This window comes from Tenrec ecaudatus, chromosome 4, assembly GCF_050624435.1.
Source record: "Tenrec ecaudatus isolate mTenEca1 chromosome 4, mTenEca1.hap1, whole genome shotgun sequence".
NCBI classification, from domain to species: Eukaryota; Metazoa; Chordata; class Mammalia; order Afrosoricida; family Tenrecidae; genus Tenrec; species Tenrec ecaudatus.
The window spans coordinates 180,850,824-180,869,162 of NC_134533.1; the positions used below are offsets into that span (position 1 = coordinate 180,850,824).

General features: G+C 39.0%; 1 protein-coding gene across 8 annotated transcripts in view; it reads right to left on the reverse strand.

Annotated features, from left to right (window-relative positions):
• The window catches only part of RBMS3 (RNA binding motif single stranded interacting protein 3), an 860,635-nt gene that overhangs the window by 263,591 nt on the left and 578,705 nt on the right, over positions 1-18,339 (reverse strand). The gene's annotated exons all lie outside the window — the stretch shown is intronic.

Here is an 18,339-nt window from a genome sequence, read left to right on the forward strand (position 1 = left end):
CAGTCTCCTCAGTAGCACTTGTAGCATGAAGGATTATGAGAGAGACTGCTACCCTTGTGGTTCGCAGTTCAAACTCACCAGCGACTCTGAGGGAAAAAAAGATGCGGCTTTCTACTCCTGTCGAGATTTATAGCCTTGGATATCCGAAGAGGCAGTTCCACTCTGCCATAGAGAGTCACTATGAGTCAGAATCGACTTGATGGCAGTGGGTTTGATTTTTGGAGCTATATCTTTAAGAAGACATTGGTATCAAAATGTGAACTTGAAATATGTATGAAGGGTAATAAAGGAAATACTCTAGAGCGAGACAAAAGCCTCAAAGAAAATTACTCTGCTGACTTCAGGAGGATGTACATCTGTGACAAGTTGACCTGTCAGAGAAGGCAAGTGACTAATCATGTAAATCAAACAGCTTGAAGAAAACATTCTGCCTTAACAGGAGAGAGGATCTCCATGGTCCTGATAAAGGACTTCATGTAAGCCATCAGGGAAAAGGGGGACATTTATTTGAAAGCAGTTCAAATAAATGTAAAGGTTAATGAATCAATTTTGTTGATGGCATGTGGAACGGCAGCTTCTACGCTCTACAAGGACAGACCCACCTGCAGGAAGCTACAAGAAAAGAGAAATCTTGGAGAAGACTTGAGTTGTTTCTCTATGATCTTTAGTTGGAAAATAGATATCTATTGAATTGCTCATTGTAGAATTAATTGTAACAGTCAACAGAATGTTTAGTGTTCCAACACATGTATTTTATATTCTTTTAACATACACTTATGAGATGTTCCTTTAGCGTCTTTTAACTTCCATAGGCCATTAGTTTGTTGTTGTTGCTTTTAATCTGGAGAAGGTGTAATGGAAATTAGAAGGCGAAACCAAAAGACCCTTGAACCTCTTATGAGAAAGAAAAGGATTCTTGTGATTTTGAACATTGCCTCCATGCCTGCACCCATAAGTTTCTGAATGTCAAATATATTCTTAAGTGTACAAAATGGATGATTTTATACAAAATATACTGTGCCAAGTAGCTGCAGTTGAAGGCTTCTGCTTCCAGTTTATAAGCATCTGCGAATCAAATGCAATATGAAGACAGGATTAAGAGAGTCCAAAGAAATCATATTGGAAATAATGTGCTCAGCTATTTTTAATTCGATTCATTGTATCTAAATTAAGCAGACCTTTGTTCAAATGCTAGGCATTGGAAGGGATACAAAGATAAAAAGGGCATGATTCTGCTATCCAGAGGGAATAGGATAACGAGATAGCAAGAATTATCTGAAGCTACTCATCGTAAGTGGAGGAAAAATGTCTATGGGATGTGGTGAGAGTTCATGGAAAGGGAACTGGAAATCAGAAAAATGTGAACAAAAAGATTACATTTAGATTTGAGCAGTACTTTGTTAAGTAGCCTTGTTGGCATAGAGGTTAAATGCTTGGCTGCTCACCAGAAGGTCGGCGGTTCAAACCCACCAGCCACTCACTAGGCGTGATATGTAGCCTGTGTTTATTAGGATTACAGCTATGGAAATCCTACAGGGAAGTTCTGTTTATTCTCCATGGTCATTGGGTGAAAATAGACTCAACAGCAATGATTTTTTTTGTTGATTTGGGGTAGAATAAACCGAGAAGTCTTGGTGGCTGAGTAGATAAAGCACTCATGTGCACTCTGCAGGTGGTCTGAACCCACCAGCTGCTCCATTGGAAAAAGAGTTGAGAGAGGTGTCAGTCTGCTTCCTCACCATTGATAGTTTTAGAAACCTTATGGGGACAGTTGCACTCTGGGGCCATGAGTTGGAATCAACCTCATGGTCATGGGTTTTGGGTGGTTCCTTGGTTAAGGGTTCATCTGTAACTGGTTCGGAGTTTGAAGCCATCCAGAGACTTTGTGCAAGGAAGACCTGATGCTCAGCTCCCTTCAGCTCACAGCTCTACTCTCTTACCAGGAGTCACTCTGAGTCGGAAACAACTTATGGGATCTAACAGCAAGAGAGTTTCTTTGGGGAATTCTAGATCTTATGAAATGGGGGTAGAAAGATACATTGATGTATCTGAGGTGCTACTCTGAATTTACTAGATAGTGATGGGGACACTTTGGATTTATTTAATCGCTTCTTTGGGTGAGATAAAAGGATTATGTAGACCCTTCACATGTCAGGGTTAGTCCTTAACTATTTATAGTGTGTTTGTGTTTAGTTTTGCAGGTATCATATAATGCCCATTAATGACTTCCATACAGACACTTTACCTTATATTTACATTATAAGGTTACATTATATTTCCAGCTAGAGGTTGGACATTATGTGGGTGAAACTGTGCTCACGATTCTAACATATAATATGAATATTGGTAATATCACTCATTTCCTATCAGAACTCTGTGTAGAACAATTAATAAGTTCTCAGTGAATTCTAAAATCCTTTCAATGAAGGAGCTATGATAAACATCTTACCATCAGAAATTTGGCAGACAGAGGTGCTAAATAAGCAGCACAAATTCAGAAGTTTAAAAGAGACAGAGTCAAGTCTTAAACTAAGAACCAATTGTCTTCATCTCTCGGTGTGTTCTTCCACTGATTAAATTACAGCGAGAAAAGAAGAACCCAGCCATGAGGTTCAGATGGAAAGCACATCATAAACACCAGTCGCTGTTCTTTTCTTAAATATCATATCAACATAGCAGGATGTAAAATACTTGTCTTCAGCATTATGGATAGGAGGGGCTTCCAAAGGGTGCAAACTAATATCAAATTGTGCCTTTGTAATGTAAACTAAAGGAGACATTTCTATTTTGTACTCTTCCACCTGCGAGCTGGATTGATTTAGTTTAAATCATAGTGGGTTACTAAGGACGACTAGACAGTTCCCTTCCTTAGAAATATTAAATATTAGGTTACAATGCAATAAGCTGAAATAAATCATGATTATGTCACAGTGTAATAGGGGAATTTACCACTTAGAAAATTAATGATATTAAACATTTTAGCACTAGTATTATACACAGTTAAATTAGTAATACATTAGAGTTTGTATTAACCTTACTTTGGTATTATTATTTGCTACAACTTACAAGCCTGGAAGATTGTATTTCAGACACATCCTATGTGGAGATTCGTATTTTGTCATTCAGTCCTCTGTGAGATCAGCACTACTAAATCATATGTGACTAAAAACAACAGCAACAATGGACCAATCTTATGATAATAAAAGTACTCATGTAATATCTGTGGCTGTCTTTCTGGGTCTTAATTTTGGTCTTAAAGCCCCACCCACCCTGAATTCTGCAGGTCTCGTAGGCCATTTACAAAGCTATACTCACAAATTCTCAGCGTTTCTTTCCCACAGTCCCAATCCCAGCACACTCTGTGCTGTCTAATATATGCACATTGTTAGTAAAAACAAGTCCCATATTGTGTGAAACACTATACTCTTTGCTTATCCAATTTATAACATAAATATTCAAAAAGGTGATGGCTGCTTCTGTATTAAAAAATAACATCAAAGTCGTCGCTATAAATAAAGGCTGGTTTCCTGACAGAGTCACAATCTTTATTTAATTTCAATGATTTCTTACTCCTCCATTTAAGATAGCGCTCCAGAAAGACATTTGGGTGTTCAAAATAATATTGGAAAAGCGAGAAGACATTTTAAACTTCACTATTTACCTGGATAACTTCCCAAATCTTCCCTAGACCGCAGAAAGTGGAAGGGCTTGCATTTCCCTCAGTGGTTCTCAAAGCTGCCTCTATCATCCATCCATCTATCTATCTATCTATCTATCTATCTATCTATCTATCTATCTATCTAATCTATTTGCCTCAGGACTTTTTATACTCTTAAAAATGACTGCAGATTCCAAAGAGTTTTTCTTTATATAGTTTGTACCTACTGATAAATACCATTTAAAAAATTTAAACAGATGTTTTAGATACGTCTTTATTCTTCTAAGAGAACAGTAACTCACCTGCTATATTTCACATATATGCACATAAATGATATTTTAAAGTTTTGGGGAAAATATAACTCAGAAATAATAATTAGAGCTGATTGTGATGTATATCTCGGCATATGATTTTATCATTAACGGAAGGCAGACTCTCATATCTTCTGCACTCCGTCTTTGGCCACATCACACATCATGTGGCTGCTGAGAAACCACTCAACACTTACGAGAAAAGCAAGTCATAAAGGCACGTCGAGTGTTAGTAGCATTATCAGAAGCTCTCTGACCGTGCAGACCAGCTGTTAAGATCCCAGCGAGGCCCACATTTGTGAATTGCTGCTCTAGACCATACCAACGTATATCATCATCTTAAAATTTTGTATACAAATATTCATCAAATTCAATACCTGACTTCAATGCTTTTGGAATTAGTTAAGAGTTTCTTTTTTAAAAGTCTATTACATTATGCTAGATTGGTTCGTGTTTATGGCAATCCATGGTACTTTCAATATTCTCCAACACCATAGGTCAAGTGCATCAATTCTGCAGTCTTCCTTGGTCAGTGCCAGTTGCCACATGCACACGAGGTGGTTGAAAACACCACGGTCCAAACAAGTCTTGTGAAGTGACTTTGCCCAGTGTCATATCATTTGATTTGACTATTACCATTTCCGTGAGCACTGATTGTGGATCTACTTCAAATAAAACCCTTGAAAACTTTGGTCTTCTCTCCATTTATCATGATGTGGCTTATTGGTCTAGTTGTAAGGATTTTAATTGTGTGGTTTTTTAACAGTGAATTTTCGTTCAAGCCATATTGATGGCTGTAGTCTTTGATCTCTATCATCAAGCTTTTAAATGACTCAACTAGTGCTATTGGTCAATGTAAAACCCTGGTCCAAAAATGTCCCACTCTAAGTCCTTGCTAGATGAAATAATATACCTTTGTCTAAGAAACACAAGTTTATAAAACCACGGAAAACTTTAGTTTTTAAACATTTGACTCATTAGAGTTACCTACGTTTGTTAACCAATTTTACCTTCTCAGTAGTTACATGTCTCAAAATTAATCTTCCTTATGGAGCTCAAGTATTTACAGTCTTTAAGACATTCCGTATTTCATGGGCTAGTGAGCTGCAGAGGGAGCCTCATCTATGCCTTAGATATTATCACCAAAAACTTCAAGCTGATATCCGCTATGTACCTTCCAAGAATTTCATTTTCTTTCCCAATCCTGAAGAATATTTAAGGACAGGAATTCTTACAAGTAGTGAGGTTGACACCTGGGAGAATCACCTTTGTCTGAACCTAGATTTGAAGTTGGCCTACTTTCCCTGGCATATTTTATGATAACAGATGGTTTATATTAATATTTTATTCCTTTGGCTCCAAAACTGTGTGTGCTGAGATATAAAGACCTACTTCTCAAAGCCTCTCTCAGTGTAAGTTGAACAGTCACCTAAATACATCTTTAGAAGAAGGTGTAAGGAAGGATGCTTAGCAGATGGTAGGACTCTCAGATCCATTCCAGCACCAGTTTTGGCTTCCAGCAACAGCATGTAAAGGAACTGAATCTTGCCAGTTCTGCGCCATCCTCAAAATTATTGCTACATCATCGGTGCTCACTGTTATAGCCACTGGGTCAACCCATCTGGTTAACCGAGTCCCTCTTTTTTCACTGACTGACTTCAAGGACCGCTCCCTCCTCATAACATATCCGAAGGACATGAAATGAAGTCTCTCCATTCTAGCTTCTAAGAAGTATTCTGGCTGAACTTCTTCTCAGGAAAATATGTGTGTTCTCTCGCAATCCATGACACTTTCAATATTCTTCAGCAACACCATCATTCAAATGTAGCAAAGGTATCCTTATTGATTGCCAATCTTCCAAATCCCTGTGAGATGATAGAAAATCCCATGACTTGAGTACTGAGTTACTAGCTCCTCAGTCGTCTTTGCCTGTGCTCTTTAACATGCTAAAAAGGTCTTTTGAAACAGATTATCTGTGTCATTTGATATCTCTGCTGTGGTCCCCATCAATGATGCCTGGGTATTTAAGGAAAATGAAAGCGTCAATCACTTCATTCTTTATCTCAATGTTGGTTATGGGCCCATGTGTGAGGAACTGTGTTTTATTTATGGTAAGCATGATGCATAATAAAGGCTAGGCTCTTAGTAATTTTTTTGTCTCTTTTGCTTTAAGGACTCTAGAGAATCAAAATGATTAATGAACTATTCTTTTTCAGCTCAACATGCAAGCAACTCAAATGATACTCACAAAGAAGGTAAAATAAATAGAAAAAATGAAGTTATCCAGAGGCTGATTAATAATACAATGTAGAAATAGTTTAGGACAAAAGGTTTTATTTTATGTTATCATATTAGATTTCATTGCTGCTGCAACAAATTAACACACAGAGGCCAAAAGCAGCACAGATGCATTACCCTGCTCTCCTGTAGATGAATTCCAATGTCCATCATCCCAGGACCCAATCAGTGCTCATTGGTCTGAGTTTCTTTTCGGAGGGCCTAATAGAGAATGTAGTTCCTTCCCATTTACATTGGATTCAACCTGTACCCTGAAAACACAACCCAAGCAGGTGGACTGCATTAAGATAACTCAGCATTAGGACTAGGAATGGTCATTCGCAAGCCGCAATAACTAGATGACCCAACCTGGATGGCTAGAAAAAAATAACTGGAAGCTATGTCTGATGAAGATTAAATACTACAGCCTTACATTATGGATTCCAATTCAATGTAAAGGAAAGCAAGACAGACATCCCACAACATCATGATAAATGGGGAAAATTTGAAATCATCAAAAATTTTATTTTACCTCAATCTATAAGCAATGCTCGTGGAAGCAACAATCAAGAACTCAAAGGATCCATTATAGTGAAGAAATCTCTTGCATAAAACTTCTTTAACAAGCAAGATAGCCTGGACGATCCAATAAGCTAGTCTGACCCAAGCAAAACTTGGGGGACTAAGCTGTGTCTAACCCAAGAGGCAGTACTTCAATCAACTAATAAGCATAGAGAAGCTGGACAACGAATAAGGAAGAACTTAGAATAATTGATGCATTTAAATTATGATGCTGGAAAGAATATTGAAAACACAATGGACTATCAAATAAAGCAACAAATTTGTGTTGGAGGAAATACAGCCAGAAAGTGTCTGAGAAGCAAGGGTGGTAAGACTTCATGTCACATACTTTGAACATACTACTAGAAGAGACCCGTCCCTGGGAAAGGAGCCCAAGATGAAGACTCTTGACAAGGTGACTAGACGTAGTGGCCATGACAATGGACTCAAGCGTAGTAACAGTTTTGAGGATGGCACAGGGGCTGAGAAGTGCTTTCTTCTGTTAGTCAAAGCTTTGCTATAAGTTGGGACCAGTTTGAAGGTGACTACAACTACAGAGGCCACCCACATTCCTTAGTTTATGGCTCCATTCCTCCAGTTTTCAAAGTCAGCAGTGATGGGTCAGGTCTGCAATACACAGACTTGGCTTGGACCTCCCCTTCCCCTGTGAAAGAGTCTGATGACTGCATTAAGGAGCCCAGTGTCACAGTGGTAGAAGTTGGTGGTTCACACTCAGCACACCTCTGGGAGAAAGGTGTGGTGATGTACTGCCATAAAGAGTTATAATCTTGGAAACCCTCTGGTGCAATCAACTCAATGGCTCAGTGTCGCTTTGTGATTACCTTAAGCACATCCAGATAAATCGGGATAAACCAAAACTCACTGCTGGTGAGTCCATGCCAAAGTATACCCACCATGTGTAGGGTAGAACTGTCCTGTGAGTTTCCAGAGACCGACTCTCTCTCTAGGAGTAGAAAGTCCTGTGTTTCTTCTGTAGAGCAGCTGAGGGGTTTGAACTGCTGATCTTACGGTTAGCAGCCCAATGAGTACCCACTATGCCCACAGGGCTCCAAGTTAAGATGGTCTCCCATTTTAAACTCACCTGATAAACAACTTTCATTCCATTTTTATCCACAATTCCCTCTTTTACCTGATTAGCAGCTTTAATTCCATTATTTTTTGCGGATATACGATGTTTTAATTTACAATCAAAGTAAATTGCATTCAGTTAGGAACCCGGGCATTGGGTTCTGGTCTCACTCGGCCCAGTGTGATCTTGATCAGAGTCTCTCAACCTCTGGGCACCAGGAGTCCCACCACAAACCGCAAAGCATTAAACCAGGCCATGGTGAATGATCTTTCCAGCTCTGTTCTTTTACAGTGCAATGAAATCAGGTCAACATACTCCAAGGCATTTTGGACCAGAAATTTAAAAATCTGTATTCAACATATTAAGAAATAGTCCATGCTTCTCTGTACATTTAATGTTTTCTGACTTAAAAGCCTCTTCACTGTTAGTAATAGAAACATTTCTCAAGGATTCAATTCCATTTTTATCCAGAATCCCTCTTGTATTATACTTAATGTATTCACAGAGGGATTAGGGCATGAACTCTTTGGGGGGTGGGAATATTTTGCCTACAAAAGTAAGTTTGGTGGTACAGTGGGTAATCAATCAGTTGCTAACTTCTTAAAGATCATTAGCTCAAACCCATCAACTAATCTGCAACAAAAAGAGCAGCCTCCTTCCATAAAGATTAAATGAAAAATCCAAACCTATTGCCATTGAGTGAATTCAAAGTCATAGGGATCCTTTATAGAATTTCAGGGACAGTGAATCTTAAAATCACAGACAGCCTAGTCTTTCTACTTTTTATTGGCTAGTGAATTTGAATAGTCAACCTCCCACTGAGTAGTTCAACACCTCACTTGATTTCTCCTTAGGAATTACAGCCTTGTATGAACAGTAAGGGATGCTTATATCTGTCTTCTAAGATTGCTAGTCAGAACTGATTCAATGACAATGATTTATTTTTTGAGATTTTGCCTACCACACTAGATATCTGCTATTTGTTGTTCCTGTTAGGTGCCATTGAGTCAGCGCAGACCCATAGTGACTCTGTGAACAAAAGAACGAGACGCTGCACCGTCATGTGCCGTCCTCACAATCCTTTGCGCTGCCTGAGACCACTCGGCACCGGTGATGCGTGTTCGGGGTCAAGCACTGGGGGAGTTACTAGAAACATGAACAGAAGGCTGCAGTCCTTGCGGTTAAAGGCCTTATGGACCAATTGCTGAAGAGAAAGTACTAGAGAATATCAAAGGATTTTCCTAGAAAAAACTATAATCTAATGGGGTATATGTTTTCGAAATGCATGAAGTCTGAAAAAGAGCGACCATAGTCATGTCTATTTCTTATGAAAAATCATGCTTTTTGTACAAGGGAGAAAAAAAGACCAAAGTTATAGTAAACTAGTTGATTCAGTAGTTATAGACTTAAAGTAGGTACGAAATCAGAGGAACCTGTTAATAAGATAAGTAAACAACGAATGCCTTGTTCAGAGCTTGTCTAATGAATGTTCTCATTTATATTCCTCTTCAAATATTTTCTTAAAGTTTTCACACTTAGTCTAAGAAAATTAGTTAATAATGAGCGAGTTGTTTATGTAACAGACTTCTAATAGTTACTGGAAGAACATCGTGAGTAGTTCAGTTACTATCCATCATAAAACAGGTTGGAGTGTGTTTCCAAATCAATTCTATTAAATGAGATTCTAGAGTTGGAAATGTACTAATTACTCAATTATTCAGTGCTTGGCCTCCCTGGCTTGCATCTTAATTGGTCCAAAGGCGCTCAGCCCTCTCGGCCTGCTGGCAGGCCTCATATTCACACAGACACTAAATGGTTGAAATCTCATCAGTGCTGCTGACAGAAGGCAAATCCCAACATCGTCTCAGAAATACAATTACCGTGGATTATTTATTTTGTAGGTTTCCAGACTGGAATTGTCCATGCAGAAACTCTGTGCAGATCTGAATTAAAGGATGACTTTAGGAATAAGTGAGGAAGATGGCTCGCGACTCTGGAGATGTATAAAAAATACCCCATACTTCATGCTTTCTTTACTAGCCTCTGAAATCATCACTGCTTTAAATAACTGGACCCTGCAGTAAAAAAGACACTCTAAATAAGTCCTATCAGGACTCAAAGGTGCCTCATACATAACTATAGAAAAGATACGATAGTAGCATATATTTACCATAACCTACTGATAAATATAGGTTACACGATATTATTATAATAGAAATGCAGATTTCATTAGGCAAAAAGATGCAAAATTATGTCAAAGGGAATGAAACACTATAGGTCCAAAACCATCCTTTCCCATTTATCCATATTTACTTTTTATAGAGGAAACGAAACAATACAAAAAAAACCCCAACAACAGTACAAGATAAAAATAGTTGTTAACTGGCTCAGTGGCAAAAATACGAAGATCTAGACCTTTTAAAAATAGAAATTAGACAAGGCAATTGCCCAGTCAGAAAACTAAATTATTTACTCCACTGTCCAAGATTGACTTTTTAAAAGAAAGATTAAGGATGCCTGCAGAAAAACCTTGAACCTCACCTTTAAGGATTCCTTAAAGGCAAAGTAGTGGGCTATGCATTGAGCTTCTAACAGCAAGGTTGTTGGTTCAGACCCCCCAGATGCTCCCAGGGAATCAGAAAAGGTGGTCTGTCCTCTTAAAGTTTTAGAGAGTTCAACCAAAAGGATCAGTTTTGTTAGGTCCCATCGAAGCTTTCAGAATTAGAACTGAGTTGATGGCAAGGAGTCCAGTGTGGTCCATCTCCTTACACTATCATTTTTTAATTTCTCTGAAATGTACTGAATTGTACATCTACTCGAAGGACATGTACTGGCAGCATTTTGTGTCTATTTTCCATCATCCCTTTCTTTCTATCTTTCAACCCTGATGTACCAACTGCTTCCAAGTACACACGTTTTCCTTCATCACTCCTCTGACGGAGCCAGGCAAATAGTATGCAGAAAGCAAAGAGAGGCAAGGGGGTGGGGGTGGGGGGGAGCCAAGAGGGTGTTTTGTTGAGTTTAATATCAACTGCAGCATCCTTGTAGCAAGCCTATGGGATGGGCCTCAGAATTCTTCCTCTGAAGGTGAGAGACTGGCATTTTCCCCACTGATGTTTGCATTGCATTTCATCTTATACATGGGACACTAGGGAACCAGTAAGGAAGACTGGAGCAGAAGTGATGCCTTTAAATGATGGTGTTGGTGAAGAATATCGAAAGTACCATGAACTGCCAGAGAATCAAATACATCTGTCTTGGAAGTAGTAAAGCCAGAATGCTCCTGGGTCATGAGCACGACACTTCCTTTCATGTATTTTGAGTATGTGATCAGGAGAGACCAGTGTGTGGGAAAGGACGCAATGCTTGGAAAAGATGAGCATTGGTGAAAAAGAGGGAAGTCTTCCATGAGGTCGACGGACACACACAAAAAACTCCAAGTTAACAATAATTTGAGGATAGTGTAGGATCAGGTAATGTCTTCTTCGGTTATACATAGGGTCACTATGAATTGGACTAGGCCCGTCACAACAAACATAATCATGTTTTATTGACTGAGGGTTGTTCTAGGACTGAATTCTCTCCCAAACTTGACTGATGGCCTGTAAGACAGTCTTTATGGATTTTGACTGGAGATGGAAAGGTAAAACATCCAGATAAATGACTCGAGATGTTTGCAGGGTACTGAGAGACTGGCCATCTCCGTTGCAGATGAATCAAAAGTGGATAGGGAGGATATGGTGCAGGGCAAAGACTGATACCAGTCAGTTCTCCTCATCTAAAAATGGTCCTTCCTACCGTCTCTATCGTGCTTTTCATTATTCAGATTTAGGAATGTAATCACCTTCCCTTTTCCCAGTACCTAATTAGTTACCAACTCTTACTGTGTTTACCTTCACATGATCAGCTGTAGATCCGTAGAACATTTGAGAAACGAAGGGCCATGTCCACTACTATCAGATTCACACGGATTCTCTGACAATGTAGGTCTTAAAGCTGTGACATACATATTATTCTAAGGTTGCTTCATCATGAACCAACTAACTCTTTGATATATAGAAATTAGATAGAAGGTACCACTAATGTTACACATGACAGAATTCCTGGAAATAGCTTCCAAGGACTGTGGAAGTCCTCTTACTCATGAGAACTCTAAACTGATACCTAACTAGGAATTGTAGTAGTGACAAAACACATTCTATAAATGCTGTCTCCTTAAAGCAATAGGAAATGAATATATGAGAGTTGGGCAATGCCTCACCTAAAGAAAACAATAAAGATATATTTTTCTACTTGTCGCCTTTTTCTCGACTGTTTGCATTTATGGTCTCACTATTGATTGGGACCATTGCGGAAAACACCCGGTCTGATACAAACAGTTAGTGCTCTGGGTGGCTAACCAAAGGCTCTAGGTCAAAAGCCACACTGAGATGTCTTAGAAGAAAGATTAGGTAATATGTATCTAACAACAATCCGTTTTGACAAATTCTACGAAGCCCTGTTTTAATTGGATATGCATAAGGTCACTATGAGTCATAGTCTACTGGTTGGAAATTGAGTTCCCGTTGAGGAAACAAAAGCTCTAAGATTGCAACACTTTCCATTGATTTTTTAAAAATGTAAATTTTTGCTAAGATATTCAGATTTGGGAATTCTGTCTTTTACTATAAATTTCATTAAGTACAGTGTTGATCTTTTACCCTGGGAAAGTTTTCAATGTAAACCAACTATTTTATTTGATTTAATATATTAATAGACAATAATTATTTCCCCTCACATCACCTCCTGAATTATATGTGTAGCCACAATCAGAAGCACCTTTATTTCCATAAACACAGACACTAAAGTCACATTGTCAAAATATCAAGAAGTCACACAACGTTCATGTTATTTATTGGAAAACTAAGACTTCTTTAAGTGCTTCGTTATTTGCCTAAATTTCTCTTTGTCACAGTTGTTAATATTCAAAAGTCCCACGGTATGCGAGCTCCCTCTGAACCCTCCCTTGCTTGTATGAGTTGTACTCAGAAATTGGGCTATCCCATTGTATTCTGAAGAGAAAGCTAGTTTGATGGGAACATGTGCTAACAGGCAAAAAAAAATCTAGTTTGAGAGCAAAATGTGATTTATTTTTCCACAAACTGGCCTGCATGTTCTGTTCATTAATACCTGTCTTTCCCTGTGGAAGCCTCTTCCTCCCCGTGGGTATATCCCGCTGGTCTGGGGCCTCCTTGAAAGGGAGCCTTTCAAGCTTGTGCCCGGCAGATCCCCGAAGTGTCTCGGAGAGACACTTATGCTTTGCTTTTGCCAGAGATTTGAAAACGGACCACTTTGGGGCTGCACCGCACTGTGGTGCAATTCATTATGGGACAAGGAAGTGTCTGGAGTTAGACAAGCAAGCAACTAATGATCCTTCATTTTGTCCAGAAACATGGCGATCAATATGGAGGACATGCAACATTTATGGAACCCTATGTTTTCTTTGCCCTCTAGGGGAGGGCGACAAGACTGGATGATCGCTCGCTGCTGCTGGGCACCGCATTCAAATGATTGACACTGCTTAACACGTGCCTTCTGGCTCCTTCTTTACATCCTTCCCACCTGCCAGTAGCAACAGAAACGCCTGCTCTTATTAACTTTGTATCCAAATATATGAGAACTCAAATAATTTGATTTTTAGCATGAATATTGAGCTTCATTGATCCAGAAAACCAAAATCTGGGGAATAACATTATAAATGAAAGTGTACAGAGCATGCTGAGATGTGGCAGGTTCAAATAGGCATTCAGAATCCGTGATGTATTCATTAAAAATAGACCTTTTACAAACAAGCTGAAGCCCTGTGAGAGAAAATGGGATCCAAATGAAGATATCTATTCAGTTCCCTTACAACCCAGCTAATCTGCTAGGAACTGAGTCATATTGAATGAGTTTCTAAATGACTCAGATAAAAAGGAAGGCATCAAGATAAGCCTGGCTCGTGCCATATGTCCTTTTAAATGTCCCTGCCTGTGGCTCTGGTGGCATAATGGTTAAGCACTTGCTGCCAACTGAAAGGTTGTTGGTAGAAACCAATCAAATTGTTCTGTGGAAGAAAGACCTGTTTCTATAAAGACTACAGCCGAAACAGAGGCTGAGCGAGGAGCCTGTCATGCAGAGTACCATGTTCCTGGCTGTCCAGCACGAATACCGCGGACCGATGGACAAGAACGCCGGCAGTGGCTCCAAGAGCGAAGAGAAGCGGGAGAAGATGAAACGGACCCTCTTAAAAGATTGGAAGGCCCGTCTGAGCTACTTCTTACAAAATAAATAAATAAATAAAGACTACAGCCAAAAAACCCCTCTAGGGCAGGAAGTTCTTGACACAATCCAAATCAACTCGAAGACAACTACAACAACTACAACACGATGATTTTAGATTTTGAAATTCAGAGCAATGTTAAGGTATTTGGTTGAAGGAGATTTGGGGTTTTTTTTTGGGGGGGGTAGTTGTATTTGCTTATATTTTCTCTTGTCCCTTTACAGAAAAGGCAAACCAAACCAAACTCACTGCCAATGAGTTGGTTCTGATTCATAGCTACGTCATAGAACAGGATAGAACTGCCCCAAGACTAACTCTTTACGCGAGTAGAAAGTCTCATTTTTCTCCTGAGGAGTGGCTGGTGGTTTTGAACTGGTGACCTTTCTGTTAGCACCCCAACATGTAACCACTATGACACTGGAGCTGGAACCTCAAATATCATTCTTAGGAAAAGAGTTAATTGTAAACTTCTTTTAAGACGAATCATCATTGTCGGGAGTGCTAGAAAGCAAAATTGCACTGTACTTGCCCAATGGCACCAGCATATTTCCCCAGTGTGCCCACATGGAGAAGGGAGGAACCATACTATGGCAGCATTTGCTCACAGGTTGCTTACAGCTGTGAGAAAGGGGTTGATTTCATGTACAACCTCGTCCACAGCTTTCCTAAGGCTTGAAGCTCTCAGGTAACCACGGTGTTATTGCTGGTCCTTCATCCCAACCACTGTGAGAGCAACACGCTGAAACTTTCTATATGCAACTTGACAGAGCCAACAATCTTCCAGATGTTGAACTTGATAATTCAGCACATTGAGAATTTTAAAAAACCAGGTTTAATTGCAGGTGGATCAGTCCAATTATAGTTGGTTGTAATCAGCACACTTACAAACAAGGAAAATCTATCCAAAGACACTGTAGTATTTTAACATATTAGTCAGCCACTAGACTTGAAAATATCAATTGAGTCACTTTTAATCTCATATAAGGGCTCAGCATCCCATCTCAGTCTCAATTGTCAGAATACAAAAAGAAATTATACAAAGATATGGGTTTCTGTAAATATGGTTTCAACCAGCCCAACAAAAAAGCAGCAGGGATCAACAGATGCACACAAAATCATAAACCATTATTATGGGGTCATAACCTGGAAGAAAATGTGGTTGCATCTCTGATGATGCAGTAAATGTGCCCCAAAAGGGATAGCTTATTACTGCACCTTCCAAAATACCCAAATCTTGTCATATATCATTTTATAAATTCCGTATCAAATTTAAAAATCAAAAATTAATATCTTTAGTTCATAGGTCAAAGACTTATTAAACTAGTTAATGTCCACAGTAATGTGCATATAAGCACGTCCAAGCACAGGTGATGATCGAGAGTGTTTATTGAATTCGGTTACACTGGTTTATATCTCAGAAGTGTGACGCTTTACCTCTCAAGAGTTTGATAACTGAATTTAATTAATTTGCCTCTCATGCTCCATGGAGATAAAGTGAGAAACTCCTAAGTAAGTCCTTGCTATTCACATTACTTCCATTGGGTGTAGCTATGATGTCAGATAGGTTAAAATTGAAGGCTGAGCATTCAGGAAGGATGTCTAGACATTTGGGGCCATGTAGTGACTTTCTTTGTTTTAGCTTTAAATTCTATTAGTCAGTTATATGTTCAATGGAGAGAACAAGATGAAATACTTTCAAAATTACTCATTGCAAGTAAGATTTCAGGGCTTTTTCCAAAAGAGAAAGAAGAAACTGTACACAGATTCATATTCAAACTTGAATGAACGCTAATTTCTACATGAGTTGCTTATTCTTCAATTTTTTTCTTATTTAACTATACAATCCACTTACTTTGAATGACTTCTCATAAATAGGCTTCTGTTAGATAAAAACAGGCTAAGTAAGGGGGAAATCCACTAACAATGCAACTCTTTTATTCAATAATAGGTCTGAGCAGTGTCTTAACATGCCCGATGCAGCTAAAAAGGAAAGGAGAAAGAAGTATTTCTCCTAAAATACAAGGGCGGCTTACATGCTGCGATGAAAACTGCCAACTCCTTCCGTGACAACACCATATGTCTCCAACTGGATCGCAATGCAGCGGGTTCCCAAGGGAACATTATGCGTGGAAGTGAACCAAAGCGAGGAGCAGCCTTTGCTGTAGATGGACTCACCCACTAGCCAGGGATCCGCTCTTTGAGAGTTTCCAGATCTTCCCAGTGTTGATCCCTAGGGGCTTTCTATTTTCCCAACATTGTCCCCAAACCACTCAAGTCCTAAAAGGCCTCCTGGCTCCTCCACAAAAACATTCCTCTTCTGCTCTCCCTCCCTCTGCTCTCTAACCTCGCTACGTTTTCAAGCACGGAAATGCCTTACCTTGGAACTCTTCAACCACGGTGTTTAAGCAAATGTATTTAAACAGATATATTCAAACATAATTGGCATTCAGCTTATAAAGAACCAAAGGCAAAATGTTATATGATTGAAGAAGTTCCTTAACCAATGAGTACGATACATTAAAAAATCTTCCCACAGATAAGGGGTAAAGGGAGACATTGGACAGTGCAAGACATGGAAAAATAATAATAATTTATAAACTATCAAGGGTTCATGAGGAAGGGAGGGAGGAGGAAGGATGAGAGAAAAGAGGAACTGGTACCAAGGGCTCAAGCAGTAAGAAAAGGTTTTGAAAATGATGATGGCAACAAATGCACACATGTGCTTGACACAATCGATGTATGTACGGATTGTGATAAGGGTTGTATGAGCTCGCAAAATATATTTTTTTAAAAAGGAAGAAAGATAAAATAAAAGAAAGTACATTTGAAAGCTCTGACTACGTAGGGAAGCTAATTCAGAAAATTGATGAAGATCAATGAATTTTATCAATGTGAATAATTTAGCAGAATTTTCAGAGCTCAGAAAAAATTTTCCCTTAACATTAGAGTTTACTATCAAGTAATATTCATATTTCTCTCAATCATAGATTGTGTATTATTTAATCGAATAAAGTTAATTCAATTAAATTAAAAAAAATCTTCCTACAATACTATACAGTTATCCTATATGCTAATAGGAGTCCTAGTAGTACAAGCACTAAGCACTTGGTTGCTCTCCAAAAGGGTGACAGTTCAAATTCAACCAGAAACCCCAGGAGAGAAAGATGTGACAATCTGCTCCCATAAAGTTTCCAGCCCAGAAAACCGTCTGGGGAAGTTCCGCTCTGTCAAGTGTAAGCACACTGAGTTGGTCACAATTTGCCAGCACCGAACCATACTCACGAAGGCATCTTCCCAAACTGGTTAATATAAGTGAAGAGAAATTGAGATGTTTTCAGCTTATGTATTGAACCCATAGTAAATATGATGTATTCAATTTTAATATGCAGAGTAACAGTCTGTTCTGAACTGGTGTCATTTTGTCTATCTCTAACACATTGTGAATCCAATGTTATCCAGGCATAACCTACATTATGACTATTGTCTTTGAGGAATGGCTAGTTTTCTGTTTTTGTGATTTTCCCCCCTCTAATTTCCAATCTGTCAGTGATTGATACTTTTATTCAATGTAGAAGATTGTACTCTGATGTTATGACATCAAATTGCTCTGTGAAAAGTCTATAAATGCTTGCCCTCATTTTGTGTACTCATCTGGTTGTGGGCCAGTAAAAAATCATTTGGGGACTGGTATCACTGAGGAATCCGTTATGAACATCACTCTTTAGATACTTTGTAAATGAGAACGTAGGATACCATTATTAACGATAAGTGTAAAAAATGGGTGTCACCTCAGTGTGTATTTGACCTATATTTTGCTTTGTTACCCTTCCATCTCACTTTAGATAATTCAAAACAGAGTTTCCAAAGAAGCATCAGGGAGGCTTAGTTCACTTGTGCAGCCAGAACAGAAGCACAGGGGGCTTAACAAACACCAACGTGCTTTCTCTCCTTTGGGGACGGCTGGCTTCAGGAGAAGCTTTCTCTATCTGGTGGCTCTGGGGGACGGTCTCGTCTCTTCTGCTTTGCGTCTTCGTGGTTCTTTGGAGATTATAGTGTGCTGGGATCTATTTTCCTCCATCTCTGCATTGCTCGCTTGACTTGCTCAATCTCTGATGTCTCAAAAGAGAGTGATTAAAACACA